The sequence below is a fragment of the Rhinolophus sinicus genome, chromosome 17, assembly GCF_057876585.1.
Source record: "Rhinolophus sinicus isolate RSI-liver-muscle chromosome 17, RSI-T2T, whole genome shotgun sequence".
Taxonomy (NCBI): Eukaryota; Metazoa; Chordata; class Mammalia; order Chiroptera; family Rhinolophidae; genus Rhinolophus; species Rhinolophus sinicus.
The window spans coordinates 11330004-11346820 of record NC_142517.1 but is presented as its reverse complement, the minus strand read 5'-3'; the positions used below and the strand labels follow the sequence as shown (position 1 = coordinate 11346820).

Here is a 16817-nt window from a genome sequence, read left to right as displayed (position 1 = left end):
AAAACAGGTGGGAAGATGGGAATAAAACTGAATTATCTTCCTGTGTTAGTCTGCTACGGCTGCTGCAACAAAATCCCACAAACCAAGTGGCTTACACCACAGAAATTTATTTTCTTCGTTCTGGAGGATGCAAGTCTGAGATCAAGGTGTCGGCAGGTTGGTTTCTCCTAAGGGCTCTCCCCTTGGCCTGGAGATGGTCATCTTCTTACTGTGTCTTCACATGGTCTTTCCTCTGTGCTAGAGCATCTCTGATGTCTCTGCACGTGTCCCAATTTCCTCTTCTTATAAGGACACCAGTCAGATTGGATGAGGGCCCACTCTAATGGCCTCATTTTAATTTGCTCTCCTCTTTAAAGGCCCTATCTCACAATCAGTCATGTTCTGAGGTACTGGGGGTTCGGGCCTCAACATATGAAGACACAATCAAGCCTATAACACTTTCCTACACCAAAATTTGAAATGTTGAATTGGGTGTTTACAAAACTAAACAATCCATGTGACACGAAGGACAGATGAAGGAGCAGAGAAGTTCTGCTGGAAAGAGCTACTGGAATGAGGGGGCCTGACAGCCAGGGCAAATAGTTATGAGTGAGGGGGGTGGCTTTACGTCCCCAGAGGGCAGAGTCAGCATCGGTGGGAGGAAGTTTCAGGGAGGCAGATCTCCATTCCGTGCAGGGACAACTTCTAACAATTCATTTGCTCAACCAAGGACAAGGCCATCCAGCTTCAGCCTCAACAGACTGCCTTTCCTACCCTCCTTTGGTGTGAAAAAGGCCAGCCTATGTGTATCTCGTGTCACCCTTACACCCTAGGAGTGGGCACTGCTCCAGCATCACTCCACAGAGGGACCAGAGAGGGCCAGCCTCCAAAAGGACAAGTGACTTGGCTATTCCGTCAGAGCCAGGACTGAAACCCAGACCCTCTGACTCTGGGTCTTCTGTTCTAACCCAGCCTCCACGATGGGAACCACAACAAAGGCTTGGGTGACATTTCTCTGCCAAGGTGTCGCAGAAGATTCCTGGGGTGGGAGGGCCTTATCAACCCTTCCTACTCTAAAACCCCATCTAGAGGCAACCCCAGTAGAAGAGCAGGTGCGGAAAGCCCACCAAGGAACGACTCTCAAGGGTGAAGTGGCCTCCTTGAAACCGACCACGACCCAATTCTATGACATTCTGGAAAAGGCAAAACTATGGAGATGGTGAAAAGGTCAGTGGTTGCCAGGGGTTGCAGGGAAGCAGAAATGAATAGGCGAGCACAGAAGACTTTTAGGGCACTGGAGCTATTCTGTATGATACCGTAATGGTGGATACGTGTCATGATACATTTGTAAAAATTCGGAGGATGTACCACACCAAGTGAGGACCCTCATGTAAACTATAGACTCTGGGTGACGATGTGTCGATGTACTCTCATCAGCTGTAACAAATGCACCACTGTGGTAGGGATGTTGGTAATGGGGGCGGCTGTGCATGGTGCGGGCAGGGGGTACATGGGAAATCTCAGTAACCGCCTCTAATTTTGCTATGAATCTAAAACCACTCTAAAAAACAGACTATTAACAAAAACAAAATAACCATAACAGGTCACCTACAACTGCTTCACCAGCTCATGTACCAGAACTCTTAATGTTGCATCTCATGCACCTTTTAAACTTTTGGTTCATAAAATCAAAGACACAACATTGGAAGCTGGAAAGGCCCTCAGAAGTAATGTGCTTCCACCTCACGGTCTCACGGATGAGGACTCCACACAAAATTGTTTCTTGCTTTATTTATTTGTTTTGTTCTGGGATATGTTAAGGATTTAAGACAAACGCCAATGACAGTGTTCTGGAAAAGCTTAAAACAATGTTTACAACAATAAACACAAAAAGTTCAGTAAAGCAAGCAAAGAAAGAGAGATTCAATTAACATCAACACAACAAAATTAAATGAGTAAGACCCAGTGCTGATTAGTCTGTGTGGAGTCTGACGTACACAGGAACCGATCAGGACGTTTGGAAGGCACTTTGGTGATTCAAATCAAGAGCCATTTTTTTTTAAATGTCATATTTAATGCAGATAGTACATCCTGAGAATTTATCCTGAGAAAAACAAACTTCAAGAGACTCTTAAAATAGTGATTAAAAAAAAAAGAATACAACATAAATATTCAATTACAGGAGGATGACTAAGTAAATGATCAGCTCGCTGGAATAAGTGACCATCATAAATGACGACAAGTATGGGGACAACATGGCTACACTATAGATGGCGATGACACAATGTTTCGTGAAAAGAAACAGAATACAAACCTGTATCTATATAAGAGTTATAAAGATGTGAAAGGTGATGGAAAATATGGATAAGAAAGAACAACAACAACAAAAATCCAAAAACAACCAATGAGCTCCCATTGCAGCAATGTAGGAGAAGGTCTTTTAAACGGCAACGGGAAAATGGCCAATAGGAAGGCGGGAGAGGAGAAGCCTGAGAAGCCGCAGTGCGTTGGAGCCGCTGGAGCCGCAGCGCAGAGAAGCCATCAGCTGAAGAAGAAGCTGCAGACGTCCCAACAAAGCCTGCGAAGATCTCCAAGTTTGGATTTGCAATCGGTATTCAGACGACAAAGAAAGCCTCAGCCATACCCATCAAACGCAGATCAGGTGAGCCTAAAAGAAACTGTTTCAACTCTTGCATCAAAAACGCTTTCAAGTAGCCGCAGCTTTTAATGAAGATGGAAATAGTGAATTAGAGAAAATGCCTCCAGAAGCAAAGATGAGAATGAAGAATCCTGGAAGGGATACACCCACATGAGCAGGACCAAACTCCTTCAGTAAAGGAAAGCATGCGTTTTCCGGTAACCAGAAGCTAAGGGAGAATATGAAATCTCATCTTGGGAATGTCCATGACCAAGACAATTAAATAATGTGTTTTGAAATTGGGATGTGGGGTGGGTGTAAAGTTAAAAGGAACAGTTTCCTTTTTAAAGAATGGTGTAAGCCTATCTTTGGAGCCACTTTTTTTTTTTTTATGATTGAGTGGTACACTAATAAATGAGTTTGAAATTTAAATAATAATGATAAATAAATGTACTTGATTGTCCTTACAACCATGCAGTAAATAAAAATACATTTTCAAGAGTCAGCTGGTCCGTCTGCAGTACAAAGTCCCTTCCGATGCCACATGCGTAACCCAGCTCTACCTGCGTGCCTCCACCTAGCACAATAGTTAGGGAATGCCAAAGCAGAGGCCTGCACCACTTATCCTTGAGGTTTCACTTTCCCTAGAACCAGTCACCTTTGTCCCTTCCTCCATGATCTTCGGTAATAAAGGCTAGTCTCTCAATCCTGGCCCCCCACATGCTACCAGCCATCCTCCAGGCACCCTCCTCCATAAAGACCCCCTTAGTCATTCTTTGTCTCACTCCCTGCTTGTACTGTGGGACAGTCTTACCTCCCAGCCAAATTGCATTCTCCTGAAATCCCAGAACTCAGCCTTTCACGTTTTCTACCTGTCCTACCACCCTCAGGATCTTCCATGATTTTCTACCCAAAGACTGTCAGTTTCCAGGCACAAATTCTTCCCCATCCATCTGCAGGACAGGTCCTGAGCTGCTCGGCCCCAAACCCCCGTGACCCTTAACAAAGCCCAGGCCAGGAAGAGCCCACCTCGAAATCAAACACATGTTGGTGCAATGCTCTTGGATTTTTTTCTGTTTTCTGGTTTCTGTTGACTTGCCGATTCCAACCTGCTTGCCTGGCTGCTTGCTCACTGCTATGCACTGAATGTTATCCTCCAAAAATTTATACTGAAGCCCCAAGCCCCAGTGTGACGGTATTTGGAGGTGGGGCCTTTGGGAGGTAAACAGATTTAGATGAGGTCATGAGGGCGGAGACCTCATGATAGAATTGATGCCCTTATAAAAAGAGAATAAGATTTGAGATCACTGTGCGTGCGTGGAAAGGCTATGCGAGGACATATCTAGGAAGAAGGCTCTCACCAAGAACCCGACCATCCAGGCCTCTCAGGACTTCCAGCCTCCAGAACCCTGAGAAATAAATGTTTGCTGTCTAATCCACCCGGTCTATGATATTTAGTTACAGCCACCCAAACTAACTAAGACACCCACCCTTCTTCTCCCTCGGACTGCATGCTGCCTAATTTGGCTCCTGCTATAGCATCGGATTCAGCCTGGCTGAAGACTGCTCCCCAGCAGCTAAGAGACTCGTTCTTCTTGCCAGTGGGTCCTTAGGGAATTTGCCCATCTCTAGTGTCTCCTAAAAATGGGCCTTTTTACCTTGGGCTTCTCATCCCTTAGCTACCACGCTCCATAGCCCACTATCTTGGCAGAGACCTGTGCACCATGCATATATACTGACTGCTGATGTTGGTAAATTGGGGCAAATTTATCGTAACAACAGCAACTTGTCCAGTGGTGCCATGGGCAAAGCCAGGATAAATTTGCCTGAGCCCCTGCCCTCTAAGGAGTTTGCAGTCTAGGTAGAGTTTGCTGAAACACAAGGCAGACTATGCTAACACATTGAAAAGAGCCAGTAAACATTAGGACATCAAGGGTTTTTCCGATCTGCCATCTGCGGTGGAATCGCCGTCAAGATGCAGATTTTCGTGAAAACTCTTACTGGGAAGACCATCACCCTTGAGGTTGAACCCTCGGATACAATAGAAAATGTAAAGGCCCAGATCCAGGATAAAGAAGGAATTTCTCCTGATCAGCAAAGACTGATCTTTGCTGGCAAGCAACTGGAAGCTGGACGCACTGTGTCTGGCTACAGCATTCCAAAGGAGTCCACCCTTCATCTTGTGTTGACACTGCGTGGTGGTGCTAAGAAAAGGAAGAAGTCTTACCCCACTCCCAAGAAGAATAAGCATAAGAGAAAGAAGGGAAAGCTGGCTGTCCTGAAATACTATAAGGTGCATGAGAATGGCAAGAGCAGTTACCTTCATCGGGAGTGCCCTTCAGATGAATGTGGTGCTGGAGTTTGTATGGCCAGTCACTTTGACAGACATTATTGTGGCAAATGTCATCTGACCTACTGCTTCAGCAAACCAGAAGACAAGTAGTTGTATATGGGGTAATAAAAGACATGAACTAACATTAAAAAAAACACATTAGGACATCAAGGAAACTGCACGAAGATGTCTGATTTCAACCAGACCTGGAAAAAGAGGTAGGTTTTGATGAGCAAACATGGGAACAGTCTAGATCTAGAGAAGTGTGAGGGGGGAAAATAATAGATAGAGACTAGGATATATTCCAGAGCAAAAGGGACCCCTATTTCATTGGCTCAGAATATTTAAGAAAGGAGTTCTGGGAAATGAAATGGGAAAGCAGGGCTGGGACCCCAGGGCTAGACAGAGCCTTTGAAAATTTCAAATGCATCACCATGATACATTAGAGCTAAGCTTTAGGAAAATCAAATCTCTTAGCAGTAAGTACACATCTATGCTACATGTCCTTATTGATTTCAACAGGCAGTCAATGACATAGTTGGACACATTTTGCATTGTATTGTGTTCCCCAAACATATGTTTAAATCCTAACCCCAAGTACCTATGCGTATGAATGTGACCTTATTTGGAAATTGGGTCTTTGCAAATACAATCAACTTACTATATGAAATTATGGGAACTAGGGTGGCCCCTACATCCAACAGCTGGTGTCTTTTATAAGAGAAAGGAGGAGGTTTAGAAAGAGACACGCATCCACTAGAGAAGAAGCCATGTGAGAAAGAAGGCTGACACTGGATATTGTTACCAGCCCAGGAACAGCTAGGGCCAGCAGAACCTGGAAGAAGCAGGAAAAGATTCTTCCCTAGAGCCTTCAGAGGGAGCATGGCCCTACCAACACCTTGATTTTGAACTTCTAACATCCAGAACTATAAGAATAAGTTTCCATTGTCTGCGGCTACCCAGTTTGAGATAACTTTTACAGCAACCCTAGGAAACTAACAGGCATGAATTAAGCTTGACTTGAAAATCATCAATGCTTTAGGACCTTCAGCGATGATGGGACAGTTCATGAACAACGCAGCGATTCCAGAGAGAAGCTGAAGTCATGAGGCATAACCATTGGAACTGGGGATGTAAGATCACTCTCTAGGTGGAGAATGGGGAATGAAATAAAGAGAGGGATGCAGTCAACCCTCCAAAGTCAACAACTTTCTGATGACTGAGGATCTTGGTTCAATCCTGGTCTGAAAGGACCCATCAACAATGAGGCTAATCCTTCCATTGATATTTAATCACTGGGATTCTTGGGCCCCCATGGGCTTCTCATCTTTGTTCATTCAGGCGGAATCCACATATTCTTAATTCTTCCCATGGTCCTTACCATTAAGAGGAGCACTTCGCCATTAATCGCCATGTGTAAATGGATTAGAAAACAAAAAACAGATGACTTGAAAAACCAGCTCAAGTTTCCACTGGTCAACTCCTATCTAAAGGTGAATGTTCTATTTAATTACTTCAATGTTTCTGATTACGAAAATAACCCCTATTCATTGTAAACTCTTTCAAAGTTGGAGAAATTTTTGCATAAGAAAATCAAAATCTCCCTTAAACTCAACACTAAAAGACATTTAGTGTTGGTATTTTGGCTATATTTACTATTAGTACGTGATGTAATTAAGAGAAACACTATATAATTAAAGAAAAAAACTTTGAAGATGAGATATTTGGGAAGAATCACCCAGACAAAGAAAATAAGGGGAAAACACACACACACACACACACACACACACACACACACACACACACACAGAATACCTGAGAGAAAAATGGAGAAAAGTGAGCCCAAGTAACGAAAGTCCATTAACCATTATAACAGTGCTAGAGGTCAGATCAAAGGAGAAAATCAAAGATATGAATCTTTAAAAAAAAAGATATGAATCTCATAGCAGCCTTAAGTCAGTTGCAATAATACTCAAGGTATAAAACTATTAAACTTGACTCATGTCCTAATTAAGCTCTTCATTTCAGAATTCCACAAAATAACTTTTCCAAATTGGAAAAACTGTACCTTAATATTTCCTAGAAAGATTTCCATTTTTTCCCAAATTATGGTTTTCTAGCCACAACACAGCAACCAATTCCATATCTTATGCTGTTGGGACAGGCTCCCCAAATCCTGTAACTGCCTGTGGGCTGGGCCCCAGAATGTCAGAGGGGCTGGTTCCATGTGACATAAAAAACATAAAGTCCAACCGTATATTGCTAGTTGCTAGGAGGCCCATAAATTCACTTTTCCTGACTTGGATGGGACTCAGAACTACTGTTATCACAGAATGAGAAGACACGGGTTACTGCAATTAAAATTCAGAGGCCGTCCCACAAGGAATAACTCTAGCCCTTCTCTCTCTAAGAAGCTAGGTTAACTAGTCCTGGTTTAAGAATGGGCCATTCATGTGAATTTCTAGTTTTTGGCAAGAAAACTCCAAATTCCTTATACTTACCTACAACTTTTACAAATAAAGTCCCCCTGTTTTTGACCCCATTTCCTCGAAGAAAGAGAAGGTCATTTGGACATTCTTACTTGAAGTGAGCTGAAACCATGCAACAGGTTCCCACAAACCTTTTTTCTTTAAGATCATTTGAATGGTTTGCTACAATTGTTTAGGGTTCAGATTCAATCCCCAACTTAAAATAATTAACTGGTTGTTTTCTTTTTAAAAAAGAAAAGGGATAATACCACAAGGTGAATTTTGTAAATCTATTTTTAAATAAGTGGATCGTTAAATTGTTTAGTTAAGTGAAAACCATAGTTATGAGGTTTTAAGTTTTTAAATTATAATGAAATGTTAAAGTTCAATTGATATAATTGTAGAATTGAAATGGTAATTTCTCATCATCAAAATAATTATTCTAACATTCATAAAACTTTTCTAAAATGTCACAGTAGCTCTTGCACTGAACTTGGAGGATTTTTTTCTGAAAATATTTCTAATGCCCAATAAACTGCTTAAGAGGAGTAACATTATAATGATCAGCCTGCACATATTTTTCCTCCCATAGAAAATGTTTGCAAATCATATATCTGATAAGGGAGTTTTATTTGGAGTACATTAAAAAAATTCTTGGGCCGGCCCAGTGGCTCAGGCCGTTAGAGCTCCATGCTCCTAACTCCGAAGGCTGCCGGTTCGATTCCCACAAGGGCCAGTGGGCTCTCAACCACAAGGTTGACAGTTCAATTCCTCAAGTCCCACAAGGGATGGTGGGCAGCGCCCCCTGCCACTAAAATTGAACACGGCACCTTGAGCTGAGCTGCCGCTGAGCTCCCAGATGGCTCAGTTGGTTGGATGGCGTCCTCTCAACCACAAGGTTGATGGTTGGAATCCCGCAAGGGATAGTGGGCTGCGTCCCCTGCAACTAGCAACGGCAACTGGACCTGGAGCTGAGCTGCGTCCTCCACAACTAAGACTGAAAGGACAACAACTTGAAGCTGAACAGCACCCTCCACAACTAAGATTGAAAGGACAACAACTTGACTTGGAAAAAAGTCCTGGAAGTACACACTGTTCCCCAACAAAGTCCTGTTCCCCTTCCCCAATTAAAAAAAAATCTAAAAAAAAATAATAATTCTTACAATTTATACATAGACAAAAAAAAAAACCAATTGAAAATGGGCAAAGGGTCTGAGCAGACATCCCGCCAAAGAAAATATACAATTAGCCAATGAGCACATGAAAAGATGGCCAACATCATTATTTATCAGGTAAACAAATCCAAACCACCTCTCACCCACTGTGAGGGCTAGAATCAAAAAAGATGGATAATAACAAATGTTGACAAGGACGTGGGGACAGTGGCATCCTCAGACACTGGTGGGAATGTAAACCTGTACAGCCACTTTGGAAAACAATATGGCAGTTCCTTGGAAAGTTAAACATAGAATTACCAAGTGACCCAGCAATTCTACTCCGAGGATGACCCTGGAAAGCATTCCGCTAAGTGAAAGAAGACAGTCACAAAAGACCACATATTAGATGATGCTATTTATATATAATGGACAAAAATAGGCAAATCCATAGAGACAAAAATCAAATGCAGTCATGGTTACCAGAGGCTAGGGGAGGGGTGGGGAGGGAAAGTGAATGATAATAAGTACAGGTTTCTTTTGACGGTGATGAAAATGTTCCAAAATTTATTATGGTGATGGTTACCCAACCCTGTAAATATACCAAAAACCAACGAATCGTGCACTTTAAAGAACTGAATGGTATGGTATATAAATTATATCTTAATAAAGCTGTTATAAAAACAACCTATAGACAAGGCACAGAATACTTAATCATGCTTACGGAACAATCTTACCAACCCTGATGGCTGACAGGGGCTGGGGTGTGACAGGAAGGAAAGTTGAAAGAAAAGATAGATCAGGACACCGATATTCTCAATTTACAAAGGGGAGATTCGAAGTCACTGTCGTCCGTGGATGGAACTAAATTAGAGGTCTTTACAAGTAACATACCGATAGAAGAATAATCACTAGATGAACTGTAATCATCAAAAAGCTGGAGAATGAAGGAAGTGAGAGGCAAGAAGTAAACTAAAGTACCATTTATCAGAACAGGAAGTCGACACATAAAAGTGCTATATGCATATTATTTAGAGCTATAAAGACAACCACTAAAACAATTGAAAACAAAAATGAACAAAGGTGATTGTTTCTGGAGAGTACAGGAGTGGGTGGGGATAAAACACAATAAAGACTCTTGCTTCTGACTAGCTCATCTGTTCTGAGTTCGTTAACACGGCATGGAACTATTACTTTGCACATTCTTTTTAGAATCAAATCAAACTCGGCATGACTTAAGTTGAAAAGTCTGCATGACATAAGAATATAAATTATGTGAGAAAAAATATTAAAGTGGATCATCATTACTGAGTGAAACTGTGACAAGTATATTGGAGCAACATTGACTCGAGTTTTAAACCCAAAGACTGCATCCCTATTAAGGCAGCCTGGAAATGCATGTTAGATCCCGGAGAGAACGAGAAACGTGTACAAAGTCCCTGCCCTATATATGGCAGACAGCAACAAGAAGGTCAAAGCCTCAGCATAGCAATAACATTCAACAGTCCTGATAACCTTGGCATCCAAAGGTTCTAGATGAAAGAAAGTGCATGTGGCATTCTCCCCACACAGCCGACCCCAGTTTAAACCCACTCTAAAAGCCAAAAGGAGAAGGTAGAGCCTGCTCTCCACCAGAGCAGGGCAGCCTGCCATCAAAAAAGTGCTACGACCCACAGTCATTTAAAACAAATTCAGGGTGACAACTCTGACATTAGGAACTCAGGATTCCAGGAGGTCAAACTGGGGCACTTTCGAGAATGTTACGTAGCTGTTACACCAGGCAATGGGCATGACCAGGAGGGTCCCAGGTATCCCAGAGAGCAAGGGCCCCTCAGGTGTGATAAGGGGCCCTGTGGTTATCAGAAGCCAGGGAGACTATAGGACAAGAACTTGTTCTCCCTGTTCTCACTTTCCAAAGATATCTTTGTGTCATGTGAGGAGGCAGAGATGCACACTTTGCAAAAAAGACAAAAACGAACACATTCACCTCAGTTTGGGTCAGGCTCCTATTAAGTACAAAGAAAAAAACCTGCAGAAGAAGGTCACGGCGAGAATAACCCCACAGTTCCGAGCCTCTAAAACATTGCCCAAAAAGCAAGTGGGAACTAGCTGATGAGCTCCCAACTCTCCTGGACTTGCCTGAAAGAAATCTTTATTTGGCTGGAATGAGGCCAAGTGCTCTGCACCCAATCCAGGTGATGGGATTGGTTTAAAGAGATCTTGCCCCCAGGATCCGAAGAAATTCTGAGGTGGTCAGGCTGGACTTTCTCCCCACAAAAAACACCAGGGAGGTCCCCAACATGGTGGGAGAAAGGGGAGGCAAAGCAGATCCTCTTCTCAGGGCCCCTCAGACATCAGGCCCAGCATTGCCCCCTCTTCTGAAGAGCCCTGGGTGAAAAAATCTCATCCACTCCATTTCCAAGGTCCTGACAACTCCAGGAGCATCTCAGACCCGTGACTCACGTGACCTCCGCTCCCCAGCAGCTGACCTGGTGGTTTTCCAGGGCTCCTTATCACCTCTGCAAAAGTGAAATCAGGAACAGGAACTAGAACTGACCTATGTTTACAAGATTAGCAGTCTCTGGTCCAGGAGGAAGGTTTGGGGCTGGAGGCAGCCATTGCAAAGGCACCTTCTTGCAGCCGGATATCCTGTCTCCTCCATGGCCACAGAGAATGGTTCTGGTATCTTTAAGGAAAAGCAAGTGAATCCCCATCCCATTGAAGCCTAATCTCCAATCCCATTCTAAACTGAGACAGGTCCACTATCTCCCAATCACATATTTCCTCACATACCTGTATACTATTCCTTTGATCTCTAATAAGATCATGCTTTATGGGGGGGCAGAAGCTAGATTAAATAATACAGGTGTCTTTTTTCTTTAAACCAAAGACACTGCTCCCTCCTTTTTATTTTCTTCCTTTATGAATTCAAAGTGGCCCCCACCAGAAAATGCAAGGTACCTTTCTTAGTATACTTCAGTTTTGCTAGGAGGGGGGATTCCAAAATGCTAGAACACCCTCCCTAGTATTCAAGTGTCCCTTTATGGAAAGAAACTTTGTGACAGCACCAAGACTCAAAGGGCCTTTGCCCACTCTGAAAGTGAGGATGCTCTCAGCTAAAAGAACCTTCCTCCCACAGAGTTCCTGGCTGAATCATCACTCTTTGTTTAACATCCTTTGAATACACACAATCAATGAGCTCTTATCATCCCCCCCACCCCACCCCGCTCTAGCCCAGCATCCTGGCCCCCTGTTTCTTCAATGAACTGAGACCCCACTTGAAGAATGCAAGTCTCTCAGCTCAGCCTCAGCCCAAGTGGGGAAGACCCCCTACACCTAGCCAAAGAGCTCCAAAGTCTTCTAGAAGAATCTCACACTGCACAGGCAGAATTTCTCCATATCCACAGTCTAGGCCTTTATGAATTTCTTAATGAGATCCCCGGAGACCACGGGAACAGTGAAAGTCTTATGCTGGAGGGGTATGGAGGGAGGTGCAGGAGGTTGGGGAGCCGGTGGAAAGGGAAAACAGGCCTAACTATTAATATCTTGTACGCTTTCACACTAGAGCATTGTTTTATTTTCAAAACACTCTGTTCCTGGCTGAGTACTGCTATATTTTTGAGTGCCTCCTTTATTTAATTAAAAAAAAAAATCTTTAAAAATAAGTGATTTGGCCTCACTGATGAGAGATCATTCTTTTTAACACGGGAGTTATTACTTACATAAAACTGAATATTTAGAGACGAAACAACCTGAAGTTTGGAATTGTGAAAAACAGAAAAATTTTGCTGGGGCTTTGCAAATCCGTTTTTTCTGGTCCTTTTCTGGGGGTAGGGAAAGACAGGGACACACTCTGAAACATGCATTCTATCTATTTTCTTAACTCAGCAAGGAAAATGGATATGTAGATATGCATGTATGTAGTGAAACAATGTTTTAGATACGGGAGGCCAAGTGACTGGAGACACTGAAAAGAAGGATCTTTCTCAAATACCAGCCTGAACCTGTGGGGTTCAGGAATCTGCACATTGCCCACAGGAACCAAATTCTGCCTTTGCACCCTCATCCCTCTTGTCACCTCAAACAGGCAGAAGCCCCAGCCATCACTCATTTCTGGGCAAAGCTTCAGCGTGATTCCTATGTACTTACCTGCATTCCTCATTTGGGAAAGCACATCCCTTAACGTGCTTCCTCACTCACAAAACGCTTCTCCTTCAGACAGTAAGCTCCTTGCAGAAAGGAAAGGGCGAAGTGTCAACATGCGCACCTTTGGGAGGAACTGCCGCCTCGGTGCTCCAGAACTGAGGTTCAGTCAGCTCAGGAGAACTGCAGCAATTTGGGGGAGTGGGGGAGGGCCAGGGCTGCCTTTCCTTTCAGGTTTAGAGGGGGAGGGGAGCGGAGGGGAGGAAAACTGGAAGAGAGAACTGCAGGGGGAAAGGAGAGGAAGTCTTTGTTCTAGCTCTTTGGATGAGCATTAGCGTGGAGTTAAATTGTCAGCTAATGAGATTTCCTAAACACGTGCTCCCTTTCAAGTCTGGGCCCCAACTGATTTGTTCCCCAGACAGCAGCAGGGGGCAAAGCATCCCTAAGGGCCTGAGAATTCCCAGAACACTTGTGGGAAGGATCGAAATCATTTCTGGGAGTGAACTCCAAATTGGTCAAATGAAATTTATTGGTATCTGGCAATAACACTACTAGCCCCCTAGCTGGCAGGAGTCGTCAGCCTCCACTTGGGGTGACTGAGGCTGTCCAGGGGAGAAGAGGCATAGAGGGAGCATCCCTGGGGGCTTCAGTTCCCACTGGACATGCTGCAAGTCCCTCTCCTAATTTCTGTTTTTGTTTGTTTGTTTGCTTGTTTTGGCCAGTAAAGGCCTCTGGCATCTACATTCAAAGGATGTGTTTACTGGACCCAGAGTAATAATTTGAAACAACCACCTTTTTTTTTCCACTAACATCTTATTCCATAGGCAAGCCTGAGATTGTCTTTTTAAAACTATCTTATTAAAGGTAGTTGAGGAGTTTTTCTTGTTTTTGTTTTTGTTTCCTCTGTATGAAACTGGCTCTCTCTTTGCCTAAAGAAAATTAGTAATGCGAAGCTGGTGGAGCAGAGGGAAACAAGTCAAAACATTGACAGCATTTTGAAGCTATTCTATGAAATCAATTCTCTTCTACCTTCCCTAGTTAGTCAAAGACTTCCTCAGGTTTATTTCTCCTCTACTCAGTGATAATTACTTAGCAACTTCCATGTTTACCACTCAAAACAATCTCCCTGGAGGAGCTGTTTACCGTGGGGTACAAAAGAGCATATTCTAGAAACCGGTGATTTACCAAACTTCTGCTACAAGGCACAGCTCAAATTTCACTTCAACCAGGAAGTGTTCCCTCCCTGCCTCCAGGTATCTCTTTGTTCAAACCTCCCTCCATCCGGGCATTAATCACTTTGCACAGCGGCCATTGGTTAACAGGCAACTGCTTCCCACCTGGCCAAGTTTTCCTCCTCCACCCAGGCCTGGGCCTCAGCATAGCCTTAAGGAAGGGAGAAACTACTAAAACCTAAAGGAAATTCACAGAAAAAGGAGCTGTAAGCCATGAGTTAAGTACAGTATAGTTAAATCTAAGGCCAAGTAAAACAAGCCCTGTTTGAAGCTGAAAACAGCAGTTCTAAAGCTTTTTAAAAGAAAACAGGAGCTGGGAGAGTGGAGAACTACAGAAGGGGGAAGAGACACGGTGACGTCCTCTAAAACAGTCCCTCTCACCGGAAAACCAGTTATTCCAGTAGTTCATATGTGGCAGGCACTGTCCTAAGCAGATGATCTATATTGTCGTTTTAAACCCCCCACAAATGAAGATACTCATCCCCACTTTCCAGACTTGGAAACTGAGGCGCAGGGAGATTAAGCAGCTTGGCCTGGATCACCCAGTCTGTGAGTGACACTAAGCAGGTATTGGAACCCGAGTTTGTTTGACCTCAGCACCCAGGCTCTCCTCCAGCTCAAACAAAGTGTGCGCCAAGTCAGCACGCGTGGGTAACCCGATCCGGACCGCTCTGACTCAAGGGTGCACCGCAGCTGCTCCGCGGGGCCGCGTGGGTACCACCTAAATAGGCACGGATTGGCGAGCGTCCCCAAGGGCTCGCATGCGTCCTTCAAGCCTTGCCAGCACGCAGGAAAAAGGCAGACTTCGGATCAACCTGGGCTGGCCAGGAGGCAAGGCTAGAGGATGCTAGTATTAAGGAGGTGAGCGTGGCTCGGTCAGCGCCCAACCGCTGCCAATCGGAGAGGGACCCTGGCGGGGACACGGCGCCTCCGGATGCAGGGAACCTGGGGGCGACGTACGCAGCGGGGACTGGGCGCGAAGGCGCCGCCTGGACGTCTTTTCCCTGCAGCATCGCGCCGGGAGGCCGGGGGAGGGGGCGTCACCTGACAGCACGCACCAACTTCTCCCGGCTCGGAGGGGGCGCGCAGCAGCGGCCCGGGCCGGGAGAGCGCAGGGCGCAGCTCTCGCCCAATGGTGAGGTCTGTAAACAAAAGCGGGCCCCCACGCTGGTCCCCAGCTGGGCGTCGCAGCCCCAAAGCATCTGGCCCGCCGACTCCGCGAGAGGGCGAATCAGGGTCTGACTCAGGCGCGGGAACCCAACGCACAGTCTCCGGGACCCCGCGCCCGGACCAGTCATTGTCTGCGCGGCCTCAGGATGCCGCTTTAAATGCCCCCTCCCAGATCAGCCGCGGGTGCCGGGCCCAGTGTGTCGACCCCCGGACTCTCCTCCCTGTGTGTCCGGCCGCGAGCTCGGCACGGATCGTCAAGGTGAGCGCCCAGGCAGCGTCGCCGAAACCCCAGGCCTGGATGTACCTAAGTCAGGGACGGAGACACACACATAGAGACACGCACGCACACGCACGCCCTCCCCGAAGTTGATAAATATCGGCCGACAAATACAAAGTGCCACCGCGGCTGCAAGTCAGCGCTGACCTCCTGCTGCCGAGAGGACAGAATGCCAACGCCTGGACACTGTCATTTCCATTTGGCGCCAGGCACCTGGGCACCACTGGCTCGTCTCCCTCCTTACGGTTCGAGCGTGTCTCCTCTTGCCTCCCCTCGCCAGCTCCCCACCTCCCAAGTGTGTGAACACGAAAACAATACGAGTAAAGCCCCATCAGGGGGAGCTAGGACCCGCCGGAGCCCCAGTGTGCGGGAGACGGGGGTCGGAACGTGCCCGTCATGGGCAGAGTAGCTCTGGGCATCCTCACCGCGGTACCTGGGGGTGGCTCCTGCCAGCCAGCTCCCCCAGATCCGCGGTACTCACCGCGACGCTCGTCCCGGATCTCTGCGACAGGGACAATGCGGGAACACCGGGATACCGGGGCTGCGGGGACCGAGGCGATAGCGGTGCTGCAGAGCTGCGCGCCCGACGGCGGCGGCGCTGCTCTGCCAGGCAGCGCTGGGGCCCGCTCGCGGTCTGCCAATGGGAGCTGTCAGGGTGCCGGGGCTGGCGGCCTCGTGGGCGGGGCCGAGGGAGCCCGTGGGAAACCGGGCTCTGATTGGTTCGCCTGACAATCGCTCCGCCTCCGGCCGGCCAATCAGACACGGCGGATACAGGAGCGGGGCGTTCGGAGTTGGGCTGGAGAGTGAGAACGGGAGTACGCTGGGTACCCGAGCGGCTTCGGTCCCAGGCGTGCGACTGTTGAGATGCGGGCGCCGCGCGCTCCGGGGCTGCCTTCCCACGAGGCTTCGGCGGTGCGGCCTGGGGAAAGCAGGGTTTGAAAGCAGAGAAGGCGCGGCTAGCCAGAGAACAGCGAGGGAGCCCCTAACAAAGCAGCTTTGGGAGGGCCCAGCGGCCTCCGCCTCCTCCGGCAATAGGTCCGCGAAGCTGCCTGTCACCCTGCAGCGGTCGAGGTGGCCAATGACGTACAGAGAAAGAGCTCGAGTTGGCGCGCGCGCGCGCGCGCGGCTCCACATTCGTGGGATTGGTCGGAGGTAAAAGATTTTCCTGCCACCTAAGGCTGAGAGGAAAGGGGAACGAACGGAACGGGGGAGGGGAAGAGCGAAAAAACGTTGTACCTGCGACACGTGGTCTGAGTTGGGAGGCGTGTGCCTGACTCTAGGGGGAGACAAGAACTTTTTAGCAGAGGAGAAAACCCTTGCGTAATCCCTCCCTGTGGATGCTGGGAGACGTTAGCGCTGGCCAGGCTCCAGGTAGACCACCGTGGCCTGAACTGAATCGTGGGGAGTCCAGGACACCGCGTGGC

At 46.5% G+C, this 16817-nt stretch overlaps 1 protein-coding gene and 2 pseudogenes across 3 annotated transcripts in view; 2 read left to right on the top strand and 1 right to left on the bottom strand.

Moving 5' to 3' along the window:
- TIAM1 (TIAM Rac1 associated GEF 1) overlaps nucleotides 1–16013 on the bottom strand; it is a 362433-nt gene extending 346420 nt beyond the window's left edge. For all 3 annotated transcript variants that reach the window (XM_074326168.2, XM_074326172.2, XM_019730167.3), the window contains exon 1: nucleotides 15875–16013. The gene's annotated coding sequence lies outside the window, so the exon portion shown is untranslated. The remainder of the gene's footprint in view (nucleotides 1–15874) is intronic.
- Nucleotides 2404–3020, top strand: LOC109446606 (PEST proteolytic signal-containing nuclear protein pseudogene; annotated as a pseudogene).
- On the top strand, nucleotides 4538–5075 carry LOC109446604 (ubiquitin-ribosomal protein eS31 fusion protein pseudogene; annotated as a pseudogene).
- Nucleotides 16014–16817: the final 804 nt, after the last annotated feature.